Here is a 26,729-nt window from a genome sequence, read left to right on the forward strand (position 1 = left end):
CGTTCTCGTAGATGGCAGAACTCTTTTTTTTGTGGGTTTCAAGGGTCTATAAAGAGAGAGAGTTGTTTAGTTATTATTTATTTCCTGTTTTTTTTCTGTGAAGAACTCAGAGAGGGTTATTTAGTTCTTATTTATTTCATTATTAGTGTTATTATTTGTTTGCTGACTTTTTTTTCTGTAAAGAACCTGGAAAGGGTTATTTGGGTATGTGTGGCTTTCTGGGAAACAATAAATCTTTTAAGCTCCCCTACGATCGTTAATGTTACAAACTGACAACGGCCCCCCATCAGAGAAGGGAAAAGTTATGTGGCCCTCACAGGAAAAAGTTTGGGGACCCCTGGGTTAGTGTGTCGGCCTCGCAGTGCAGAGGTGCAGGGTTTTATTTTGACTCCGGCCTTCTTGTGTGGAGTTTGCATGTTCTCCCCGTACCTGCGTGGGTTTTCTCCAGGTGCTCCAGTTTTCTCCCACAATTCAAAAAACATGCATGGTAGGTTAATGGGATGCTCGAAATTGTCTTTCTGGATAAATGTGAGCACGGAGGATGGTTGTCCGTCTATGTGTACCCTGCGATTGGCTGGCAGTCAGTTCGGGGCGTTCCCCCGCCTACTGGCCAAAGCGTATTTATATTTATATATACAGGGTCAGGCAACATTGTCTGACACATTCATTCATTCATTCATCTTCCGAGCCGCTTGATCCTCACTAGGGTCGCGGGGGGTGCTGGAGCCTATCCCAGCTGTCTTCGGGCAGTAGGCGGGGGACACCCTGAATCGGTTGCCAGCCAATCGCAGGGCACACAGAAACAAACAACCATTAGCACACACACTCACACCTAGGGACAATTTAGAGTGTTCAATCAGCCTGCCACGCATGTTTTTGGAATGTGGGAGGAAACCGGAGCACCCGGAGAAAACCCACGCAGGCCCGGGGAGAACATGCAAACTCCACACAGGGAGGCCGGAGCTGGAATCGAACCCGGTACCTCTGCACACTGTGAAGCCGACGTGCTAACCACTGGACTACCGGGCCACATTTGTAGGTTAAATAAAAGGCAAATAAAGTAAAGAAACAAAAAAGTGTTTTTATTTTCGAAAAGTACATAAAATGCCATTTTTTTACCATATAATTCCTTTTTGCTTTGTTTCTTTACAATGCCATTGTTTCTTTTTCAGTTGCTGCCATGAATTGGATTGGCGGCGCTTTCATTGCGGAAACGTTTATCAAAACAAACAAATCTGTAACTGCAACACAATGAGCGTTCTGTTTGCACTTCAATATTGGTAGACATGATCCCGTACCAGCTCGAAACCCGATCTTGTTATGGGTTAGTAACTATTTTTAAAACATAGTGAAACAGAATGGCATTACATGTACTTTTTGAAAATAAAAACACTTTTTTGGTTTCTTTACTTTCTTTGCCTTTTATTTAACCTACAAATATATCAGATCATTTTGCCTGACCCTGTGTGTGTGTGTGTGTATGCATATATATATATATATATATATATATATATATATATATATATATATATATATATATATATATATAAAATACGCTTGATGCATCAGGACATTGCAAAACCTGTAAAGTTTTTGTGAGGTTTTTTTCAACCTTTTTTTTCCATTTGGGGACAATCAATTAATCAAAAGCAATAAAGGGGCAAGTCACCAATATCCCTTTTCACAGTTAACACGTTAAGATATCGGAGCCATATTATACGAGCGACCTTTGTGTGACCAAAAAATCTGAATAAAAGCAGATCTAATTGATATTGACAGCATGTGGCAAAGATTGTGACGAAGGAAGGTCCTGTTGTCAAATTAACATTAGCGGGCAAGTCTCGTCTCTCTAGACATACTCGCAACAATAATAACCGGGGCTGCTTTAGGGTGGCAAGAGGAAGTCTTTTGGAAGAAACATTTCTTCTCAGTATAAATAGCCTGTATAGGGCATGTGTACAGCGATTAAGCCATCTTTGAAGTTTGCCATACATCAGTTCAAAACTCCCTTCCCCTGTTCTTTGAGCTAATAAGCTTAAATCTTCCAGCTCAACTCTTCCGACAGCCTAGACCATGAATAAAAGACAGAAGAAGAAAAAAAAATGTTTAATCCCAGCTTTGATGATACATTATGTGCTGCTGAAGAGAACCATCAAAGTTTCTCCTAAAACTTTAGTGACAAGAAGGCTCTCAGGCCGTCGTGGATGGCGGTGCCGACCATATAATAATAGCATGGACATGTGAATCGAGGCACTTCTGATGGTACGTGAGCAGGGTGTGAAGGAAGCGGGCCTCAGTTGTCATTCGATAATTGTGTTTCGACCAAACCACATTTTCCAGATCTGACAGCAACAAGCACTGTAAATACAAGCATAAACTCATAGTGACCCCTTGCCGTGCATGCGCAGCAATCAGCAGCTCAGCGAGCGCGGATTAAACTCGGGGAAGTAAGGCGGCCGAGGGTATAAGAAAAGGAAAAATGAAAACAGGGTGTCAGGCGATGAGGAAAAGAGGATCTGGAGGTGACTGTGAGGAGAGATGAAATGAAACGAGGGCGCAGAGTTCACATTCAACTGTCTTTTTCCTGCAGAGAGAAGGAAAACAGTACTAACATCTTGTTTCTATGGCAACTAGAGGCTATTATATGCAAACCGCTGTGTAAACTTAAGGAAGGAAGGAGCCAGTGAGGTCAAAACTCAGACGACTAATAACAATAAACGCTACTTCTCACTCTACATGAGAACCGTAAGGCATAGCTGATATCAAAGTTTACATTTTCACTTTTAAACAAACTGCATTACTTTCAGTCTTAGGCTGGATTTACACTTTGTGGTTCAACACAGACAATTTACATTTTTGCTCCCAAATGGCATAGTTCAGATGTGTTATGGCAATTCAAACAAAAGAAAAACCAAAAAAGATCATCAGGATGGAATTCGGCAACCTCCTTATCGGGGACGGAGCTACGTGGGGGCCATGATCACCCCTTGTGCCTCTCTGGCCACTCCCACACCTAGGGGAAAAGAATGTTGTTGTCTTTTATGCCATTTTCACATGGATGCAGTATTCTTAGACAACCTGATACTGTGCTAAAGGTTTTAAAAAAATATTAACAGCATATTTAGTGAAGAAATGTACAATTGATCTAAAGGCAAACTTTAAAACTGTCTTTTTTTTAAAGTAAAGAACAATTGATTGTTTTGATCAACGTCAAGCTAAATCATTACTTTTCCTCCATAGCAAGCAAAAATCATGGCAGAAAAGTCACTGTTTATCATAGCAACCACAGTCATAGCTTCATGAAATAAAATAATGTACACACATATCAATGTTGCCCATCTCAATCAGGAACAAACCTAATATTTGTGACATTGTCCTTTTTAGATATGATTTAAAAGGAATGAGTCAATGGTCGCAGAATGCAAAAAAAGTGTTGCCTGTCGGTTACAACTGATCACTCTGATTTTCCTAGAGCTCGTGTGCCAATGCATGAGATAGAAGAAGACACTACAGTTAATTTCATGGAGTACATTTTACTCTAAAAATATGAGATTTGTCTCTCTCTAGACAGAGTAAAATGTAAGAGTAGAATATTCATTCAGGTACCTAAAAAAAAAAATCACTCACAAATTTTAAGTACATTTTGCAAGGAGAGATTTTGAGTAAAATTTGAGTATTATTCATCCATCCATTTTCTAATCCGCTTATCCTCACGAGCATCGCAGGCACGATGGAACCTATCTCGGTTGTCCTCGAGCAGTAGACAGGGTAGAGGTACCACTGTATATCCATTTTCAAATCCACTTATCCTCACAAAGGTCTCAGCTGTCTTTGGGCAGGAGGCGGGGGAACACCCTGAACCGGTTGCCAGCCAATCACAGACCACACACACAGACGAACAACCATTCACTCTCACACACACACCTAGGGACAATTTAGAGTGTTCCATCAAGTTGTGATGCATGTTTTTGGATTGTGGGAGGAAACCGGAGTAGCAGGGAGAAAACCCACACCGGCATGAGGAGAACATGTAAACTCCACACAGAAAGGACGGAGGCGGACTCGTACCCACGACCTCTGCACTGTAAGGTCGAGGCGCTAACCAATGAACAACTGTGTTGCCTTTCAAAAGTATTTGTTTATTTGTTTTTAAGTTGAAGAATAAACCTGGAAACTTCAGGTTGGGAGGCGGTCACGCTACCGCCCGAGCCATGCCGCTCCTATTGTGAGTTAGTAAATTGTTGGTGTCTCTAAAAGGAAACCCAAAATACTTATTTTATTTCATGACACCTGACTGTGGATGGTATGATAAAGAATGATGCACGCATGCATACATGGACGGCCGTGGCCACCTCTCGGTGTGATGTTTTGTCACTCTTGCCACGCCCATGAAAAATCTCTGGTGATGTTTTTGCTCCTTTTATTGAAAATAAAATCTGTCATTGTGACTGCCCCTTAAACAGACATGCATCTGACTCAACAACACATTAAAAACTCGAGTGACAGCATATCTAAATATAGATGGTAATCCTAAATCATTAAATATACAGCATGGCGCTCTTGATTTACGTTGGCGTTCAGATCCTACAACAGTGATACCATAGAAATTTGTAAATTCATCCAGATGGCACCATAGTCTATCAATCACCTATGCCAAAGCACTCCATAACTCATTCCTACCCAAAAAAAAAAGTCCAAAAACACACTCCAGACCAGCTGAATTCAATGTCACATTCAGTTGCCTTGTGTTTCCATCTGTATTGTTGCTTGTGATTCTTATTTCGTTTACATGCATTTTTGGGTGTGATACATTCACAGTGAGGCTGGTTCTTGGTCAAATGAACAAACCTTCTTTTATTCATACATTATTTGACCAGGCTCATAGGGAGAAACCTCGACAACAGATACAATGAAAAGATAACATTGTTTATTGTTAGCAGAGCAAACCAAAGTGGAAAATGTAGCAGTGTGCTGCCATGCTGGTACTGCCAGGACAGTGAGAGAGAGGGGGGCGGGGGGTGTCAGCAAGGATTTTTATCTGTTTGGAATGGTCACATGATACATTTTCCAGGTCACCGAGGGAGGACACTCTCCAAGAGAATAAGTTCACACATAACCCCAAATCAGCAACATTGCGCAAAGAAGCATACAAATAGAAAAGCACGTCAGGTCCATCCTTTTGGTGTGTGTAGAGTGTTTGCCTACGACACTGAAGGTATCCAGCATCAAACGGTGTGTGACATATGGTTCTCACATATTGTGGTCACATTTGGATTCGTACAACCTCAGAAGTGTTTCGACGTAAAGGGAGTGTTCCATGTTCAAATGCACAATCACAATCCCTGAATTTGGTTTAGTATTAAAGTAGGGCTGACCGACTTTGAAAAAATAATCTAATTGCAATCCCGCGGACCCCTTTCAGTATTGCTAATGCAATTCAAAAGAATCACGAGTATTGTGCATAAATGTTTTGGTCTTGTAAATCAGGTATAACCAAGTCCCTTGCTGTCCATAATATGAGATTACGTCTCCAGGTTCCTTACCTCATGTTTCCATAACTCATGGTGTACTACTGTCATTGACTGTATACTTCCAAAAGAACAACTTTCGTCTGCTCAACCGGAAGGTCAATGGTTTCAGTAAAAAAAAAAAATATATATTTTTTTTTACGATACAACAACCAAGCAATCTACACATTCCAGCGTTGAATCATTTTTATTGGAAATGCAAGTTAAATAAACTAGGTCGATACAATTATTTCACTCTATTTGCACACATTCTTTTGTTTGTGTATTCTTACACGTGAGTGGGCATTATTTGAACGCCGCACAAGTCAGTTTATTTATTTTGGGAAGAAAATGCTGATCGTTTGTTGGTGTCAGCCACGCCTCTAAAGTAATGCTGCGTAAATGACGGTCATTGCTCACCATTCAGCTGTGATTGGGCGGTACGACCGCACAATGGTACTCTTACGTTACGGAATTTCCATATTTATTTGTCATGTCCTTGTTTATCGTAGTTGCTTGTCATTGATACACGTTTAGCCTGTACTACCGGAGACAAATTCCTTGGGTGTTCTACATACTTGGCCAATAAAGATGATTCTGATTCCGAGTTCATTTTCAACGTAGAATTGGTCATTTCTCCAAGTTGTTCAACAGAATATCTTCGTATGAAGGTACACAAAAAAAGTATTTGATTTTTGCTTGCACATGATTCAAAAGCATTAAACTAATGCCGACGTCAGGCTACAAGAATGCATCCGGATTTTTCACATTCTACAACCTTGCGAGATGTTAACTCTGACTGTGCGCATTCAACAAAAGAGGAAAGACCTTCGTAGAGAAAGACACACCAAGGCTGGAGTACCAGTAAGCACAAGCTTCTTTCATTACCTGCAGATCAGCGACAGAGTTCAAGAGCATTTATTTCTCATTCCAATCCAGGTTTGAGATCAAAACAATAGCAGCAGACGTGTCAGAGGGGTTCACCTGTAGTTGGAATACAGTAGATTCGTCAGAAAGTTGGATGCTTACTCAATCTACTCCAATTCAAGGGTCGCGGGTGTGCTGGAGCCTATCCCAGCTGTCTTTGAGCTACACCCCGAACTGGTTGCCAGCCAATCGCAGGGCACGCATAGACCAACATTCACGCTCACACTCGTACCTGCGGACAATTTAGAGTGTTCCATTAACCTGTCATGCATCTTTCATCATTACTCTACACAGGAAGGCCAAAGCTGGAATGGAACCTTGCACCTGTACACTGTGAGACCGACGCGCTAACTAGCCGACCACCGTGCCGCCCTTGATTGTGAACAGATATATATGTATACATGATATGATTGTGAACAGAAGTGAATTTTAGGGAATGTCAGGGCGAAAGGTGTGAAATAGTCAGAATTTGGAGCGGGCAAATTTGAGCGCTTAAGGACTGCAATGGATTTTTAAAATGGCCCAAGTCATTTGTAGATGAGGACAACAAATTGGGTAAAACGTTTGAAATACAAAAAAACCCCTTTATTCTAAAACTAAAATTCACAATTGTGTCACCCACCTACTGCCCAAAGTCAGCTGGGATAGGCTCCAGCACGCCCGCAACCCTCGTGAGTATAAAGCAGTTTAGAAAATGGAGGGATGGAAAATCACACTTTTAATTTTATTAATCAGAATCCACGTAATTCACCAGTCTTTAAAAAAATAATAATACAACAGTGTTTAATGTAGAATAAAAGAATTCTTTTGACTAATGAATGAGTGTTTCATTTATTTTTGGACCAATTACTCAATGTTATGTGAATACAAAATCTTAATAAATAAATTGTAACTAACTCAATGTCAGCGAAAAAGTGGCTAAAATGTAACATAAATATATCACAAGGCAAGATTAAAGAACAGAGGTGGCCATATGTGACTATTCTCCAACATTTCCAGCCATCTTGCATTTTTTTAAATAGTTGAAACATTTTGATTGAACCATATTCTTCAATTTCGTAGATATCCACATACGCAATCTATCAACGTTACTGTGGCGTGGTTATTTTGGTGAGACTTTTCATGTCTTCATTCTTTCATTCTTGAGAAATGAAAGTACAAAAGATTTATTAAAATACTGTGCTTTTGTACAAAGCTTTCCTTCCCCATTAGGTGTCACTTGGTCTTTGCTGAATTTGCATATTTCTCGTTGAAATACTTGGATGAGGATCGAAGAGCAGCTGTTTGGCTCAAGCTACGAGGGGACAGTCGACGGAGGCAGTTCATGGCACATGCCCTCACGCAAGAGACATCGCTCGCTTTTGGTCTTTATATCGCCGCTGCTATTGTCATGCATGTACTGCACATAGGTGACGTTCAACATTCTGTTGAGAAATATGTAATAAGTGGGTGTGACAAATTTCGTCTTTCGGATCAGCGAGAAAAGTGACTGAGTGCATGGTGGAGTACCTTCCCGTTGACGACAGATGGCAGTGCAGTCCACTGGTGCAATGCGTCGAAGAAGCGTGCCGCTCTTTCCATAGCGATTTGGTAGCACTGTCTCAGAGCTCGGCTCGTCCTCTTCCAATCACTTGTATGGAGATAACTGTGAGGCTCAAATAAATTGATCGCGTCATGATCAATCATGATCATGATATGGATGGCTTTGTTTGAAGCATAGGACATGCAGTTAAGATACCAGACAAGTGAGTCATTTTATAATCGGGGCTTTCATAACATTCAATTTATAAAGGTGTAATTTGAGGGGTTTGTTGTTTTTCAGTGGATGGCTCTTCTTTGCGAATGACAGTTGGAGAGATGGAATCCTTTAATGCAGTTTAATAAAAGGACAAAAAGAAAAAAAAAACGTCTGCACTGCAGCACGTCCGAGAACACAACCCCCGTAACTAAAATCACTTCCTGCTTCTCTTACTTTAACAGCCAATCAGAACCTATCAACATACAAAAAAACGTTTAAGCAATTATTAAACAACAGAATATAATTTAGGTATGCTTAACATGAAATAATATGATGCTCAAACATAACATGATAATTAATAATATAACATAAGCTTACAAAGGTACGACCAACTTTATTTTTTATTTAAAAAAAACACATCAACAATGTTACTTCACATGAATTTAGACATTCTTTTGTCTTTCATGCTTCCATGTTTTGGACAGAGTGAAATTGATTAAAGCATAGTTTAGCTTTAGAAACAAATATTTTTAAAAAATCTATTTTGATTGTAACGGAGTTGGCGGCACGCTGGTCGACTAGTTCGCACGTCCGCCTCACAGTGCAGAGGTCCGGAGTTCGATTCCCAATCAAACTCCTGTGTAGAGTTTGCATGTTCTCCTCATCTCGAAGTGTGATTGTGAGTGTTAGTTGTTGTTGTCGGTGTGTGCCCTGCGATTGGCTGGCTTGAGGGTGTACCTCGCGTACTGCCCGATGATGCTTAGGCTCCAGCACACCCGTGACCCTCGTCAAGAGGGATGGATGGATGAGGTAGGTGTCAGTAAAGGGCAAATTTAAAATACAGGGTGTCCATAAAGTCTCTTTACTATTTCAAAAATGTATTAAAAAATGCAATTGTTTAGATATTTTATTCAGATTTTTTTTTCTATTGTATTCGGTGTTAAAGTTTTTTTAATCACACTGCCCAAAGGTGAATGTGTGGTGTAGGATCATGTGCAATCGGATAATTGGTAAATTTTTCTTCAATGAGACATTAATTTCTGCAAATGTTGACCTTGACCTTTGAACTGAATATGTGGCACCACAACTGACTGACCTTCAACCAACTATCATTTTTTAGCAAGGTAGTGCACCGACACTACCTTGGGGGCTGCATGTTCGTGGGTTCCTCAATCAAACATTTCCAGACCGGTGGATTGGGAGGGATGGGCCAATTCCTTGTCCGCCACGTTCACAAGATATCACTCCCCTGGACTTCTTTTTCTTTCTATGGGGCTATGTTAAAGATATCGTGTGTCGAAAAAAGATAAGGGACGTTGCTGACCTAAAGCAAAGAATTACTGATGCCATTGCCACAATTGATGAGGCTATGCTACAGCGAACATGGCAAGAAATCCAGGACCGTCTTGATGTGCTTCGTGCAACTAATGGTGCCCCTTTAGAAGTGTATTAAAAGAGGTAAAAAAACCAAACAAACGTTAATAAACACTGAATACAATAGAACAAATCTGAATAAAATATCTAATCATTTGCATTTTTAAAGTAAAGTATAGTCTAATCTTATATATTGGGTTGATATTTTTATTTCTAATGCCAGAGGAGTCAGTGCCTCACCAGTCATAAGCATGCCACTGGCCTAAGAGATCAGGAGCAAAAACGTGTGATAATGTGGACAAAAGACAGAAAGGTAATTTTTCTATCCATCTCAGTCATTGTGGTGTCAATGCAACCTCCTGGACCCTAATGGAACCTCAAGTAGCATGTTCAACAAATCGATGGACAAGCTGACCCTAATAAAAACTGCTCCCCCCAATTTTTGTATTTGCTTCTTTTCCAGTTCATCCTTTCTGGGGCTTGATCCTGTACCAAATAGCGTTACGATTATATAGTGTATCATATTAGTACAAGTATAAAAGTCTTAACTGCCTCTACCATCTCCCAGATGAATGTCATTCTCGAATAGTCTTCTTGTCGCCTGTCTTGCTCCCTCTTTCACTGAGCCCCATCCTCAGATGGCTTTTGGCCTACATTTGCCTGCCGAGCTCTTGCGTGTATGTGTGTGTGCGTGTGTGTGCCAAATCTCAACATGGTTTTACTGGCGTTGCACGCAGGCGATGGATGGATGGCGACAGCAAGAGACAAAAAATGAACATGAACATAATTTTTGTTAAAAACTAGGGAAAATATTTCCCACCACATTTAAAACGTTTTGGAGGCAAATGACAGTAATCACATAAACATTTCTTTCACATAATGGACATTTTATTTTTTAAGTGCACTTTAAAATGTTGCAAATATGGAACCACTCAATCGGCTATTTAATGTTGTTGTTGAGAAGAAGTGCAGACGAGGTAGGTCAAAGTGAGGCATTGGAGAGAAATGGGTTGAGAATAAATGGACAGCAGAAAAAGACATTCATTCGCAACATCTCTCAACAACAAGGACTCCTGTCTTAATTTAACCGAAAATTAGGATCAGGAATATCTAGTTAGCAGCATTCCGTGTGCTCTGTGTTTAGGTTGTAAATGTGGAGACAGGACCGTTTGTACCATACATTTGCTAAGCATCACAAGAGCATCGAGGTTTGTATTTTGACCTGAAAATAAAACCAAAAAGTTTGTTAGGCCGCTAGCTTCAATTTTGCACATCCACTACTCAAGTCGGTCTGCTCAAGGGAAGCAATGAGAGCCCTGATCAAATAAAAGAGGAACTCAATCAAATGATTGTGTGGAATATTGTCTTAGTGTTGGCAGTTTAGTGATTTTTGTTGCTATATTTAGTGACATTAATAACCCCTCTCTTATCAAAAAAGTTCCCCGTGACAACTCTGGAGCCAATGAAGCATGCTTTAACAAAGAGTTGAATTGAAGTTTAAAACGCAATCTTGTCAGAGCTGCTAGACACTCAAAGGGTGTATAAATAGATCCAGAGATTCTATAAATAATTCAAATGGCACATCAGTGTGTGGGGAAGGGGGTGGGGGGTGGGGTTGAGAAATACCTGAATTCACCTTGACCGTTTTCTGTGATAAACAGGCAGAATTTGATTTGACCACTAAACTCAAATGGAAAACATGCCAAATTAAAGGGAAGTTAACAACCAAATTAAGAGACGCATTCTGATTCTGTTTTTTTACATTTGTGATGATTTGCAGAGGTCATTTTAACATGTTCAGGCTCCCATCAGAAAAATCACTTGGCCAACTCCTTGCTAATGTTGCAGCCTAGTTTGTTTTGATCTAATTGGGTCACATTTGCAAAAACCTCTCAAGAAAAACTAAAAACTCAAATGTTTATTTTACTTCCTATAAACGTAGGTGTAACACCATGACAACTGTAACTTTTGACGTGGATCGGAAGTAAAAATAAGTTCACCAGTGTAAACACTGTTTAAAAACTGGTATGTGGTTGTGTTCAAAATCGGGACACACCGTCCACCATTTAAGTGTCCCTGATTAACTCCATATAAGTTCGGATGTTCTAGTAGGCTTTTCCTGACAATTGTTCATTGCTATCGGGCACGAGCCTGATGGTTTTGTGCTACCACTTCTTGGTATTTGGAGCTGTTCATAATTCCTTCAACTTTGTCGAATACGAAAGACCATCATGCGTCACTGTCGGTCAAAACATTCTTTTGGTGGTGAGCAGTGTTATTTGCACCAAATATACTTTTTGGAATGATAGTCAAAAAGTTCAACCTCGGTTTCATTGGATCGTAACAATTTGTCCCAAACACATTTTGGAAAAAAATTTATGGTGCCGTAAAAGTAAAGTAGATCCTTTTGACGTTAATATTTATCCTAGGATATGAAACATGTTCAACTGTATTATCTCAGTTGTTCATTTTTACTTGCCTTTTCAAAAAGTTTTTTTTTTTTCATTTTCAATCGAGTTGTCATGGTAATAGATTCCATCAATGGTGGAAAAGTTCTGAAATATTATTCACCTTGGTTTCATTTATCTATACCACACAACACTCTTTATCCACCATTAATATTCATCACTAAGATAAGAAAACCTTTATTTGTCTCTCAATGGAGAAATTCCCAATTTACAGCAGCAAAATTGTGAAAGGGAGAAACTAGAAGACAAAAGTATTTAAATAAATATAAATCTGAAAAAAATTGAGTGAGTGGGGGTGAGCCCAGGTTTTCAATAATTTAATTTAATTATAGTGTTTTGTTTTTTAACTTTTCCATAATTATAGTCAGTGTATTCTCCTGTGTGTACTGTTGCCAAAAACAATCTGGAACTTTACCAACACATGACTATCGTTTGACAAGAAGAGCATTAACCCTCTCATGCACCATGTAACCTGATAACACGATAAATTATCCACTGTAGTAACCGATGTCTCTGAAAGGGTTCATCTGCAGACATGAAAGATATGATGGGCTTGCTTCAAAATAACAACATTAAAATAGACATCCACTCCATAAAGTGACGGCTGTTAAAACATATATCATTGTCTCTGACGCCAAGTACGTCGAATAACAGTAGTTTGTGTCATCTTTCTTCAATTAGGTAACTTGCTATAAATGTTTATTTTGCTCCTGGAAAAAACAAAAACAAAAAACAGCAACTGTTTCATTTGATGCAGAAACAGAGGGAGTCCAGCATGACGTCCCCACCTGGAGGTGATAGGAAACATACATGAAACCCAAAACCAGGGGGCACTTTAAAAGTGGTGGACTTGCAATACTTGAATCTTGCTTAAATGTGACAGCAAAGTGCCATAAAGACACACTCACAATACATGAGTGGTCGGATGATCAATATTTTCAAAACTCACATTTTACGGCAAAATACTTGAAGGGAGATGAAAATGAAATGACCACAAGGAAAACAATCAGTTGCTTTTTGTTTTTCAAAATGCCTCGAATCAGACACGACATTATTGCTTCCAATCATCATTTTCAAATACTCCGCTGATGTGTCCTTCAAATAAAGGCCAGAGCAGTTACAATAAAAGAAGCCACATGAAACACCGTTCATATAATGTCTTTGTGGAGAGAGACTCAGCCAAGGCTGATGACATCTCCGTACTCACCCAGCCCAAACGCTATTAATCATCCGCAATTTCTTTTCGCCTTTTGACCGATGTTTCTGTGAACACAGCAATTTTCCGACACGATGATTAAATTAAACCCAACACCATGTGAAGGGCAACACCACGGACCCTCGGCAACTGCTCAGGAGCCGAGGGACATTCACATGTGTGAGTCTATTTTGTTGTTGTAATCTCTCTACGCTTGAACAAATGAGGCGAGCGCAGCCCGAATAATCTGCTAGCACGATCTAGTCGCTCATGATCCATTTTCACTACTTTTTTATTGCCCTATATAAACACAAGAACAAACTTCATACTGTAGCAGCGAATTCCATCATAAAATTTCAGGCTAACCCCGCAATCCTGTTGCATGGTAGGTTTGATTTATTTAAATGCTTATCTTGAATATGAAAAAAAAAAAACAACAACAACAGTAGACAATGAAACCCTTAATACTAGTTTTCCATAAGCAAACATTGGCATCCAAACGCCATCTTGCTGCTCCAGCCAATGCGCATGTAAGGGACGGTGAACAGGAGACCTCTTCGATTCACACAAACAAAGGGGGCACCGCTACCCTTTAAAGCCAAGTCAAAAAGTCCAACAATGCGAGCTACTTATTCATGACAGAGCGCCTTTCCTTCTTGTCTGCGGAAGAGACGACGCACTAAGTACAAAGGGTGTGGCTAAAAAAAAAAGAAAAGAAACTGCAGCATGGTGACCGTAAAGTTGACACAAAGAGCAATAGCGCACACATATTACTAGTACCACGCACACATATTGCGATATCGACATTCATAAAAGCCGCACTCCACGTGTCGCTTCCCCTATTCAAGTTCAAGTGCAATCCAACATAATCATTTCACTGAATAGCAGTGACTAACTCATCGCCTCCACTCGTACACCTGCTGGTCATGGACGGGTACCTTCTAACGTGTCGTTTGAACAAAGATCCGTTCTAAAAGGACTAATATCAGGCTAAGTAACTGTCTTGCGTTGAAACAGTGATAATTATGTGATCATGTATATGTCCAGCCATAATAATGGCATGAATCCAGCGAAAAATAACATCCTCGTGAGACAATGATGCACATTGTTTCCAGCCCTATGTAGTGCAAGGAACCAACCTCACCATCCCCGAGTCCCTAAAAATATAAAACAGCGAAATATATTTTAAAAAGTCAAATTATTGGAATATAACTATCATTATAATTATTATTATTTTTATTAAAGAACCATCATCTCATTCCTAAGAAGGCCCTACCAGGCAGTAGAACCAATCCCTTTTCCCCACTCAACCTACTAATAAACTTGTCAGCATCGAAAAGCTACAAATGAAATTGATTGTCGCCATGAGATATAGGTTTCATTCATTCCATGACCACGCCCATAACCCCCCAAAAATCATCGCATATTATCTTTTCTTATTGAAGTGAATGAGAAGGCCACCTGCCCCCCGCGGCCACCCCCCCAAAAAATAAATATATTTCTACATTATCACTGTATAATAGAACATTTGCAAAAGCATGCAGTGATGACTTAATTTCATAGAATATTCTCATTCACTCGCTCAACTGGTTTTAGTTTACACACATTGGCCACGTTGGGGCAGTATAAGACAAATAGACAGATACAATGGATACATTACATTTACGAATGTCTCTTCATACGAAATTTTCAAGTTACGAAGCGGCTCAACACGAAAATATTGCCTCTAGTTATAAAAGAAATGTCAAGTTATGAAAGGTAAACATCAAGTATGGGGTGCGACTCGCAGCTCGGAGTTTCCTGAATGCAACATAGTTGTAGCTAGCTGCTGTGCCGTTGGCTACTACCAAGCATCCTCCTGGCTAAGAAGGACCTCTACCGTATGTATATGTGAGATAAATGTGTGTCTATGCAACGTCCTCATCATTCACCCCTCGGGCCAAGAGGCGTTCCGATAGTTTTAAGTAAATGTGAATCACCCAGAAAAATTGTTCATCAGTTAGGCAATTCCTCACCATGCTGATGTCTGCCTTCGACATTTTCAAAGGATTGTTAAAAGCCGATAAAAGCAAACAATCTTGGATCGGTTTGTGACAAAATGCCAGGCAAAAACCAGTTCTGAGAGAGAGAACATGAACTAAAGAGTGCAAACAACGGTGAGGACGCAGTTAAAAGTTAAATGACCATCATTTTTATGCTTTATTCTTTGTTTTTTACATTGCGCACAACTCTCATATATTGTGCAATAATCCAATTGTAACGTGCATTTGTTACAAAATTTGCTCAGAAAACATTCATGTCTGAATTTTGGGGGTGCTCGGAACGGATTAGGGCATTTACATTGAAATGGGGTCTCTGCGTACAAAATTTTCTAGTTAACAAATTTCTTACAGAATTTATTTTGTAAGTCGAGGTACCAACGTATACTGTTCACTGAGATGTCTCAACTCCTTTCAGACCATCAGTGCAGCACTAATATTAGTTGTTCTTTGCAACGGATTAAGAATATATCCATGTGAGGATTGTTATGTGGTATGCCCATGTGTGTGTCAGGAATGTTTGTGTTTGGATATATGTTGCTTTAACTGCTATCTATATACATGAAAATTGTCAGCTCTGTGTGTCTATGGAGTTTCCCTTTAAATGTTAGCAATCAGGTAGCGGAGGCAACAGTACTGTATGTGTGGTTGCTTTAAAGAGAGGGCTTTATAAGAATCTTTTCTTTAATGTTTAGTTTGGCAGTAACCTTCAAGTGCGGGTGGCAATAAAGAGCTTTAAACTTGTTTTTTCGAAGAATATTTACAGTTTCCCTCAGGCAAACATCTGCTTGTTGTGGAGTAAGTTGAGTCAGCTGCCCACATACAGCACTCGTAGCTCAAGTTTAAGCTTGCAAGTCAGATCGAAGCCTCGTATCTAAATAGCAGTGGAGCACCAAAATTGAATGTGCCAAATGTGCTCCATTATGCTCCATTAAGGGGAAAAAAACTTGGAGTTAAAATTATAATCACGTGAGGTGTCAGCAGAGGAGTAGCTCTCGTCTTAATTCATGAGCGTTTAAAGGTAGCGAATGCTGCAGACCGCATTAAAATACCCAAACAGAATACAAATCCGGATACAAAGGGAAATTGCGAATATTATCATAGCAGGTTGATCTGCACTGCCTCGGACTGTTTTAGTCACGTTTGAAGTCAATCCGTCTGAAATGCACGATCAAATCATAAAATCAGCTTCCCAGGTGCATACGGCATTATTTCCATCCAATCAGGAGAAGATGACACGCTTGAATCCCTTTTGTGAAAAATTCAATCAAGGATAACGTTGGGTTGATAAAGCAGCTTATTGTGGCGGGTATAAGCCCGCTACTCCCTCAGTCTGCCTGCCTGACTCTGCCACGGGGACACAGCGTACAGACAGTGTGTGTGTGGAAGAGCAGAACAATGGAGAAGCAAGCCTGAAACCCATCCAAGCTTATCAAGCGACACCCTAAAGTCGCTTCAGGTAAAAAAATATAAAAAAAATTGTGCACAAAGCTGAAGAAAAAAAAACAAAAATACAATTTGGAAGCAGAGGGGCGGTGGGAAAAGGAGAGATGAGGCTTTCAAAAGCATTACATAAGAGAGTTGCTAAAGCGGCAGATTATCAGCACAGTGGGGGTTGAAGTTAAAATCCATATTTGTTAATTAACAACAGGACAGAAATCTCTCTCGGAATTCCACTTTGAAGTGTGTTCATGTTGGAGCATCGGATACACTCACGGGCCAAAACATTAGGTACACCTGCAATCATCAACTCCGGTAGAGGAGCTGTGTCGAATATCGCTTGCAGTGGAATGCGTCGGAGCAGGACGACAGGACTAAATGCAATCTGAAAAGGCATCTCTTACCGAGTGAATGGAAATCAAATCTGGCAGCTTTTCTATTGGGTTTTATTAGATTAAGGATATAAATATTACTGTTTTGCCTGAGTACACCTTCCTAGCCAAGAAAATTTCCCCTTAGGGAGAAAGATGAGGACAAATAAACTGAAAAGCAATACTGGAAAAGGCCTAAATTAATTTTCATGGTTAAAAGAATTTCAAGCGCCAGCTGTAGTCTTATGTTCCATACTCGTGCCAAAAAAATAAATAAAAATCATCTCTGGACATGATTATCTGGACACAGATTGCAAAATCGAGCTGCAAAACGTCAACCAAACAAAAAAAGTCAAAGACAAGCTAAACTGAATGGTCATTTAGTTAATCACATTACTGTCTTGATATTATTGCCAGTGAGATAAAATAGCTGCGGTGTGGTCAATCAGCTCTGAATAGAAATCGAACACGAGAGTCGAACAAAAATACTGCGTGAATGTCAACGAAAAAAAAATGCTACGCAAACGGTGGCGCCATGCTAGTGGGCGTGTGTCAGTTCATTTTTGTGGTCTTGAATGGTGCAGAAGGTTGGCTGAGGTCAAGCACATAACGTACAGAGCAGTCATGGTCACGCTCTCAACATTACTCTGTGCTGCTCTCAAGTCGTCCAGGTGAACGCGCACATCTGCCTGCTGCACAAATCGGGAATCAGAAACAATGGCAACCCAGTCGTTAGGTTTCACATGCTCCTCTCGCTAAACCAGCTGTGAAGTATTTCTTCATCAGGATCAGCGGAGCAACTTGTGTAAAATGCCTGTTTGAGGTGCATCAAATTCTGCTTTTGTAATAGCAAACACCTGCATAGTTAAAGAATTACAATTTGTAAATGTCACCGTCACGCCTCTGATTGATTTATTAATCAATTAATTCATTATTAATCAATGTATTTCATGCAACTAAATTTGACACCTTTGCATAATTTGGCAAACTACAGTAAACGAGTTAATGGAAAGCAATTCAAGTTGCCACGAAATAAAAAACAAACAAACAAACAAATGGAGTCGTAGAACCCTTGTTTCAATTCCAACTTGTCCACATGGCAGCCCACTCTGAGCAAACCACCAAGGATGGAGAGAATGTCAAAGCACCTCCAAGGGCCTGCACGAGCACACCCCAGCATGGCCGACTAAATTGCTATCTGGCTCCGGTTTCGCAGGATGGCGCAAGGTGCAGCAGCCTGATAAGAGCAAAAGCCGCGGTGATTGCGCCTTTTGCACGAGGACCAAACTGGGAAGCGTTCGGAAAATGACCGTCGCGATCGAGCGGCATTGTTTGGAGAGAGGCGGGGACGGTGATGGCGGCGACCGCGGACCCCTCTCAGATCCCGAGAGCCTAACCCGTGGACATGAAAGCACAACGTCACAAGTTAGGGTCTCAGGGACGGAGAGAGACACATGTCCTCTAAAGCCTCCTACCCTACCGCTCTCCGCCCGCTTTTTGGTAGCGAACGGAAACTTGTTGTGAAGTCAAATGAGGACGAAGGGGGCCTTGCGACGCTGACTCTCGCACGCGTGCCTTCTTTGCCAGTAAAAGCCATGCGGCTTTGCCGATTACGCTGACGCGTGTACGTTTCTTCATTTTCCATTGACCGCCAATTCTGCTGCCCCTGTATATACGTTGGGAGCATATACTATACAACAGCAAGTGCAACTGCCCGCCAGACACAACATTGACCTGACTGCACCCCCCACCCCTTCCTCCCTGCGAACACTTTCCCTCTCTGTCCCTCCCCCTCTTCAGTTGAACAATACAACACTTTAAAAATGCCCTTCCCTCTATCAGGTAAAGAGTCTGCTGCCGCTATCCGGCATACCAAAGATCTCGTACGTATTCTAGAACCCCGCCATCGGACAATGTTAAGTCACGGCGATGTGGATGACTGAAACCCGCAATGATCCCCGAGAGTCAGAACCCGAACTCGGACCGCACAAATCTCCAAAATACACCCGAGCAGCTGCCTGGCATGTTCACCACCAGCGCTTGAAACCTTTCAGTGCTCCATCAAAGCTTCCTGAGCAAAGCGCTGAGCACAGGCAAGCCAGATTCACCGTGCCCTACGGTGCCATCATCAACCTCGGTGGTCTCAAGCACAGGAAACAGATGGGAAGCTGAGATGGAAGTGGGGAACGCGGCTAGTGCGTTTGGTAGTCACTGACCTTTTTTTCTGAAGCGGAAGCCTCCTGCTTTTTCGTCTCCGAGCTCACTCGCCTGCTCAGAGGAGGAAGAAGAAAAACAGGCAAAGAGAGAGAGCTGAGATTTAAAGTTACAGCAGCGCACTGAGGAGATTCCAGCTCGTATCAAGAGAAGTTTGCTTTGAATAAGAACGACGTCACCAAAAGCGGAGCCATCATTTCGAGCGGGCTGCTCACAGTCAGCCGTGATAAAACGAAGGGGAGTGATGGCAGAGGCAAAAACGAGACGCATGACATGGGCGCCAGACCGAGCCGGAATGGACCATGTGTACACTCTCTCTCCCTCCCTCTCTAGCTTTGGTGCCTCTCTCTCGCTCACTCGCAGGGAGTGAGAGAGCGGGAGATGAAGGGATGTAATTCCTCTTTCTGGAAAATAGGTGGAAGTGATACACAAGCGGCAGACGTTGGGGGGGAAAAAAGGGGAGTCAAAATGAGCGAGTATCGAGCAACCGCATGAGCGCTCGTAGCCGGTGCACAGTGCCAGTCAAGCATACCAGTATGCGGTGGAGGTGGGAGGTGGAGGGGCACACACACACACACACACGCACGCACAAAAACACTCGTTTACCTTCCTTGCATCGGTGCCAACACTAATTTTGTGTCTGAACTTGAAGGCCTCAGGCAGGTTGGACACAGTCAAATATGATCACACGTCAATACACACAAGTAACAGGATTGCACAGATCGCTTGTCAAGCTTCGCTCTTCCTCGCCATTTTCTGCCATTGGTTTTTTTTCTTCTCTTTTTTTCATCAGAAATGGAGAGAAGAGACGATCTGGGGTGGGTTGGTGGTCGGCGGCTCGGGGGGGGGGGGGGGGGGGGGCTCCAAACAACTCCTCCCTCTTTTCGCCCTCATACTATATTTGTCTTGAAAATGTTAGCCCCTTTTCATAATTTCTCCCTTCAACGTTTCTTGGCAGAAGGACAAACATGAAAAAAAAACAGTAAGAAAGGAATATTATCCATTAATTTGCCCCACAGCTGTAATCAGTTACAGCGAGAGGCCCACTCTTTCTTTCATTATTAGATGAGTGAAGGAGAGAGGTAAGGAAAGAGGGAGGAGGAGAAGGGGGTGGAACTTGGCTTGGTTTTTTTTTCACCTTGCCATTGTCAGATATGCACCCTTGAAAGAAATCCTCTACTCTCTTCTGCAAAAAAACATTTCATTCTTTCTTTCTTTCCTTCTTTCTTTCTTTCTTTCTTTATTTCTGTCCTTCTTTATTTCTTTCCCTCCGTTCTCCTTTGGGCCGACATCAATCCCATTATCCCTTCAGAGACCGAAGGAGAGGCCGACAGCGTATGAGCGAGATGGAGCCGCAGAAACATTGCAACATGATGTGCTTTGGCTTATAGAGGCTACATATAATCTCCACTGGCTCCCCCAGGCTTTGGTGTGGAGAGAGAGAGCGAGAGAGAGAAATGAAGAGCGGAAGGAGAGAAAGAGGAGAGATGATGGTGGAGGGACAGTTGGAGCAATAAGGGAGAGTGGTGACATACAACCAACTGTAGCCTCAAATCAGCCATGGAGGGAGACGAAGAGAGACTCGCAAAGTGAGGAAGACAAGTGTTTGGCATCACACTGCCCTTTCTCTATTCTTCTCGTCCGTCCTGCCTGCTTGGCTGCCTGACCGACTGGGTGTGGCCGCATCCGAGCTCATCTCGAAGGCTCTCCGACTCGGGTCCAAGGAGGGCGCTGTCTTCTTCGCGCAGCTGCATTTAAGACCAGAAAATGGCATCTGGATCCATGCCACGTCCACTTCACTTTCGTGCTAAAAATCACTGACGTTACCCGTTTTAAAATCACGCTGGTTGCTGACACATTTTTGCGTGTGCTTGCCAACACAACACACACACGCACACACACACGGAGATAGATGGAGCAAGAGTGAGACAGGACAGCTCCCCCACATTTATCACTCGCTTTGTGTCCAAATAGAGCGCGTCTTGGGTGACATGCTAATATTAGTTGCTTTGATGGTAAGAGCCTGCAGCAAGCAGACAAAGCGTCACACATGCCTGTACGCACACACGCACACCGAAACACACACTGGGTATTACACGTACGTACACATGTTAAATTGCTGTGTTTGAGCACAAGACAACCTGAATTACAGGAGATCCAGATGACCTTCTTCGTATGCCAGAAATTGGTCAAGAACATTCATTTCTCCTATTTCAAATTTGACTATTTATGTGTTGAACTAATTTGCAAAGCAAGATTTTTTTTCGTGTGTGTTGAGTGCATCGCATCTATTCTCTAAGACCCCTTCCAACATGATTTGCACTGCTATCAACTAGCAAGATTTGATTTCATTTGGTTGCAACAGATTGAAATGCGAATATAGAACGCCATGTTCTATTTTTGCTATTGGACCCAAAAAATAAAGAAATAAATCAAATAAAAATTCCAGAGTCTCCATGAAGTGGATAACGTAAGGCAACACATCACCTCGACTCTTTTATTGATAGTCGGACCTTGGAAAAGGCTTCTCACTGCAGCTCTTCCACATTTAGAAGCGATTGCCTTTATACTAAAGCACCAAAATGTAAAGGATTCATCCCTACTTGTTGTAGTTTCTGTTAACTCACGAAAAAAAAGCAGCAACAAAAACATTACGATATCAGCGGCGTTCAGGTAACTGAAGACGAGAGCTTCCATTGATTTACTGATTTCATTTGAGTCCCGACTAAGCATTTGTGATCTGCTGCTGATGGCAAAGGATCAGTCGGGCAGGCCAAATAGCACATCAGCGGAGACCCAGTTCTGTCACGACATCCCACACACTGGACAAAACAGCAGCAGGACTGCAAACACGCACATAACAGGTCTGATATACTGCACCACAACACAAGCATGTGGGCTGGACACTGTGTACAATGAATGCAATGGTGCCCGGGCCAGAGAAGCTGTCAAAAAAACCCACAACAACAACAACAAAATGTTGGCCGTGAGTGATCGACATGTGCCACGATTAATCGATCTAAAAGATGTTTCAGACGCAACGGTCATCAGACTATTGGCTATGGCAACTGGGAACAAGATGACCAAAGGCAACTTTTCTGACTGGTCAAAGCCTCCATGTCAAAATGAGACGTGAAATCATCAACTGTAATGTTGTAACACAGTAAAATAGTGAGACTTGAGCATGAATTATGAATGATACTGTATTGCAAAAGAAGTGAAATTACCCCTTATCCAAGACTCAGTTGGAATACTGAAGGCAGTTAAGAGAGACATTCCAAGACATTTTTGGGTTGTGGAATTTAAACACGTGTCGTTAGACCGACATTTATTTTGTAAGTATTTGTTAGTTGGCCAAATATGGTTCCTGACACAAATAAATGGTGAAGAAGGAAGGAATTGAACCAGTGGTTCTTAACTTTGTTAGCGGTACCGAACCCAACCAGTTCATATGCACATTCACTAAACCTTCATTAATGAAAAACAAAAATGTTTTTTTTTACAAATTCAAGACAAAAAAACACATTTATGAAAAACAAATAAAAGTAAATAAAATTACATGGCATAAGTATAGGTTTTTAAAAATTGTATGACGTACTATCAGACCGTCACACGGTGACGACTGAGCGAACTAAATTTCCCGCAGCACTGATTGGACAAGCAATGCAATGTGATCATCTGCAGCCAGTGATGGCCAAGTGGGCGTGTCATAACTAATTTACATGTTGAGTCGGGTGTGTCGTAACCCTCCATGGCAGAGGCTCCGTCGAACCCCTGAGACCGATTCACCGAACCCCTCGGGTTCGATCGAACCCAGGTTAAAAACCACTGAATTGAACTGTATCATAAATACTTCAAACCTGCTGAAAATCCTCTGAAAAGTCATCCACCCATTCATTTTCTTTCACTTATCCTCACGAGCCTAACCCAGCTGATTTGGGGCAATAAGCCGGCCACACCCTGGACTAGTTGCTGGCAAATTGCAGTGCAAAAAAAACTTTTAAAAGAACACCAAAACATGCAGTAACAAAAATGATTACAGTCACGCCGTCTCACAATAGGTGCATTTAACGCCACCAGCCCCCCCACTCCCCACAAAAAAGATTCGAGAAATGTTCTTACATCCAATGCCGTTACTATTTTCCAACCAAACAACATAAGCACCGATTCAAGGAAAGCAGTTGATTTCACTTTTAACCCTTTCATGCTGTAACCTAATAACATGATAAGCTGTCCACTGTAGTAACCACTGTCCCTGAAAGGGATAAAAGCTTTTGAAAAGGCTTACATTTGATGCAAGCTACCGCTTGTACTGTACGCTTGACGGTGTTGACCAACAGGGGTCAGTCTTTTGCTCCTCTAACCAACTGGACTTGACTCAGGCCAACCAAAGACTGTTGCAGTAAAGCTGGCAAATGCCACTTTGGCTTTATTACGTCTCCAATGTTCTGTGTTGCTAAAACAATAGAGGTTTTATAATCTTTAAAGGCTATTGTAGGTATGAAGGAAAAAGACTGGAAGTGGAAATGAAGAACGTGTGTTTTGTTGTGGTTTGACATGATTTCTTAATAAAATTGTGTGTGTTTGTGTGTTTGTTGAGGGTGGTCTGAAAATATTATTTTTGTTTGTGATCAATGATAGCTGTGTTGGTGCTAATTTAAAAAGCATTACATATTGAGTCAATTATTTTCCAGGAACTGAACGATCTTCAAAATGGCTGTACACCAATTCCCCCTCCATGATCCCGCCCGTTATTTGGATGAAAAGCCTTCCCTTTGTTTCATGAGTCAAAATGTTTGACATCCCACAAAGAGCAAAATGACAACACATTTGCTCCAAGTCGAAATGTTGCGTCACTTCGCAAAACACAATAGTGAAATATTACCGCGCAGTGGAAGCGACTTGAAATGCTTGCAATCGTGTCCGCTTCGCCGACATGTTTTTCTATCATGTGCATTTCAATTTGTGCTGATAAATGTCCTGCTATGTACGGTGTCGTGCATGCCTCAGGGAAAGCTAGAAGGTTGTACAGTTATCTCCTACGGTGTAATTCTCAACTATACAACCTACTACCTCAACCTGGCAGCAAGCGGATGCGGGTCTTTACAGCTGAGGGAATTGTGGATTTAAAAAAAACATTTTTCACAACCCTACTATTTGTACCCATCTTATTGATCATTGTTTTTCTGCTATGGAAACGCTCATCAAAACAACAAAGCTCGTGATGGCCTAATCCTGCGTGGTACACATTACATGGTAGATCAGCAGGTGGATACCTGGATATAGACTATCAATGAGCTAGAAATAAAGAGACCCGTTTTGAAACAGATAACATACACGCAAAATAGTTTCTCGGTAGGTGGTAGTGACTATTTAGGTGATGATGGTCGGGTTGTTGGAGCTACACAGACGCAGACCTGTAGATACAAGCTTGTGGTGGCAATTAACACAAGTTCGGATCTACGGGTTTGGGGCTGTGAGCACAGGAATTCATACGTCCATCGGGGTGACGGATTGTCGGGGGAAAAAATGTTTATAAAACCGTATATCAAACTTGTTTTCCTGACCACAAGAGAGTGGTTGCGTGAGTTATTGCTTGAAAAGTTTATGTGGCATTTAAAGAGCCATGTGGCTTCGCTGGAATAAGATGTACGTGAGAAAAATGTTGAAAAGGAACAGAGGAAAAATTGTTCCCGACAGCAAGAATGAATGCAACTGTTTACTCGATAAAAAAAAAAAAAAGCACCTTCTTTGTTCGGTGTATCTTTTTTTTAATAAACAAATCTGGGACATGTGACACAAAATCAACAGGAGCGTTTTTAAATGAAAGAGCATTTTGAGAATCTCACAACTCACATTTTCTCTTTGAGTTGGACTTTTTTCTTCATGCTGGGTATTTGAGAAAAAGGAGAAAGAAATTGCCAGTCAATCCACATCGAATTTACAACATATTGCAAATATAAAAACATCCCCAAGTCCTGTCAACTGAGCTGTCCTTCATCCAAATCCAAGCAACAAAGTAACACTTGTAAGACTTCTTTGCGCCAGCCGGGCCAAATCTCAATTTGAAGTTTGCTTTCTCCTTCACCTCCCTCTGCCTGAATTTAAATGAGACGTCTGACTTTGAAGCTGTTGCCAAGTTGCTGAAAGTATGTTAGTGGGTCTTTACCAGCGCACTGAAAGACACCTTGAGATTGGCCCGGACAAAAGAGTTCAGCAGGGTCCACAGAACCCAAACCACTGCTGTGAGATTGTCTGTGTGTGTACGTGTGTGGAAGTACGTTGATGAAAGTACGAGAAGAGGACTATCAGCAACACCTTGCAACATTCGGTATTGAAAAGTGCCAACGGACAAACTTGCCCACTAAACCCTACCCAGCAACTGAGAAAATGTGTGTGTGTGTGTGTGTGTGTGTGTGTGTGTGTTGTGGTTGCGGTGGTTGAACAAAGATGAAGAAATGAGAGGTGAGGAAGAGGCATGCCGTTATCACTTCATAATATCGAATCATAGCATAATCAGATATGCAGCATTAGCAGAATAGTAGCTGCCAGTTGAGGCCCCCTTTTCACGATCAACAATGCAGCAAGTGTGGGGAGAGAATGTGAGCTTTCAAAAAGAAATCAAACCAAAAAGGGGAAACAAACGCAGCTCATCGGAAGCATAAATGACTCACCCGTTTTGGCTCTCTGGCGCTCTTTGGCTTCCAAATGATTGTTTTTCTGTGTCGAGGCAGGGCCTTCGACGCTTGGCATAAGCGGCGTACGATATAAGCAGTCACGTCCACGGTGAGCCATTGAAAAAGTCAAAGCTAAGACATGCATAAAAGAAAAACTAACAGGAAAAAAAATAACTGTGAAAGGCGCTTCGGGAGAGGTTGGGACAAAGTGAGACGCAGAAAAAAAAAGCAAAGGAGAGGATGAGGGACTATTAGGGGGAAGAAGGAGGGGAAAATTAACGAGAAGAGAAAAATACTTTTTTGGGTTGCAAACTAAGTTCGTCGTACGCTAAATGTGAGGACTATTGAAAAAAAGAAAGCTCATATTTCCACCTCTGTAGTCTAAAAACCGCAAATACCAAACGCCAATGAGCCCACAACACTGCCGAAATCCCGGCCCTTTAAAAAAATGTCTTGAATTTCTCCCTCCCTCTGTCTGAAACTGTCCTTCATTCTTTTGCAATCTCTTTTACATGCACAGAAAAGAAAGAAAAAAAACAGGAGAGAGAAATGGGTGTGTGGAAATTCAGCGATAGGAAAAAGCAGCCATGAAGCCGTCCTCCTGTCACCCCAACACCTCCTTCCTATCTCCTCTCACCCCCCCACACCCCGCTCTGCTCACACTGCTTTTTCCTGAACCACCCCTCCTACCCCCTCCCTCCACACACACACACCCACGCACCCACTGAAATGCACGAAGGACAGTCCAGCCCAGGTATAGCTGCTACTCACTCAGCCTT

The 26,729-nt window shown here is 41.6% G+C and overlaps 1 long non-coding RNA gene across 2 annotated transcripts; it reads right to left on the reverse strand.

The window, feature by feature from the left end:
* Positions 1-1,157: 1,157 nt before the first annotated feature.
* On the reverse strand, positions 1,158-24,410 carry LOC127609288 (uncharacterized). 2 transcript variants are annotated; one of them, XR_007964508.1, is made up of 4 exons: positions 12,667-24,410; positions 8,911-12,417; positions 7,944-8,079; positions 1,158-3,013 (listed from the first exon to the last, which is right to left on the reverse strand). It is a non-coding gene; the product is annotated as an uncharacterized LOC127609288 (long non-coding RNA). The 2 variants fall into 2 exon arrangements; XR_007964507.1 differs by having other exon boundaries at positions 8,911-24,410.
* Between the last annotated feature and the right edge of the window lie 2,319 nt (positions 24,411-26,729).

The sequence above is a fragment of the Hippocampus zosterae genome, chromosome 10 (genome assembly GCF_025434085.1).
Source record: "Hippocampus zosterae strain Florida chromosome 10, ASM2543408v3, whole genome shotgun sequence".
In the NCBI taxonomy this organism is placed as follows: Eukaryota; Metazoa; Chordata; class Actinopteri; order Syngnathiformes; family Syngnathidae; genus Hippocampus; species Hippocampus zosterae.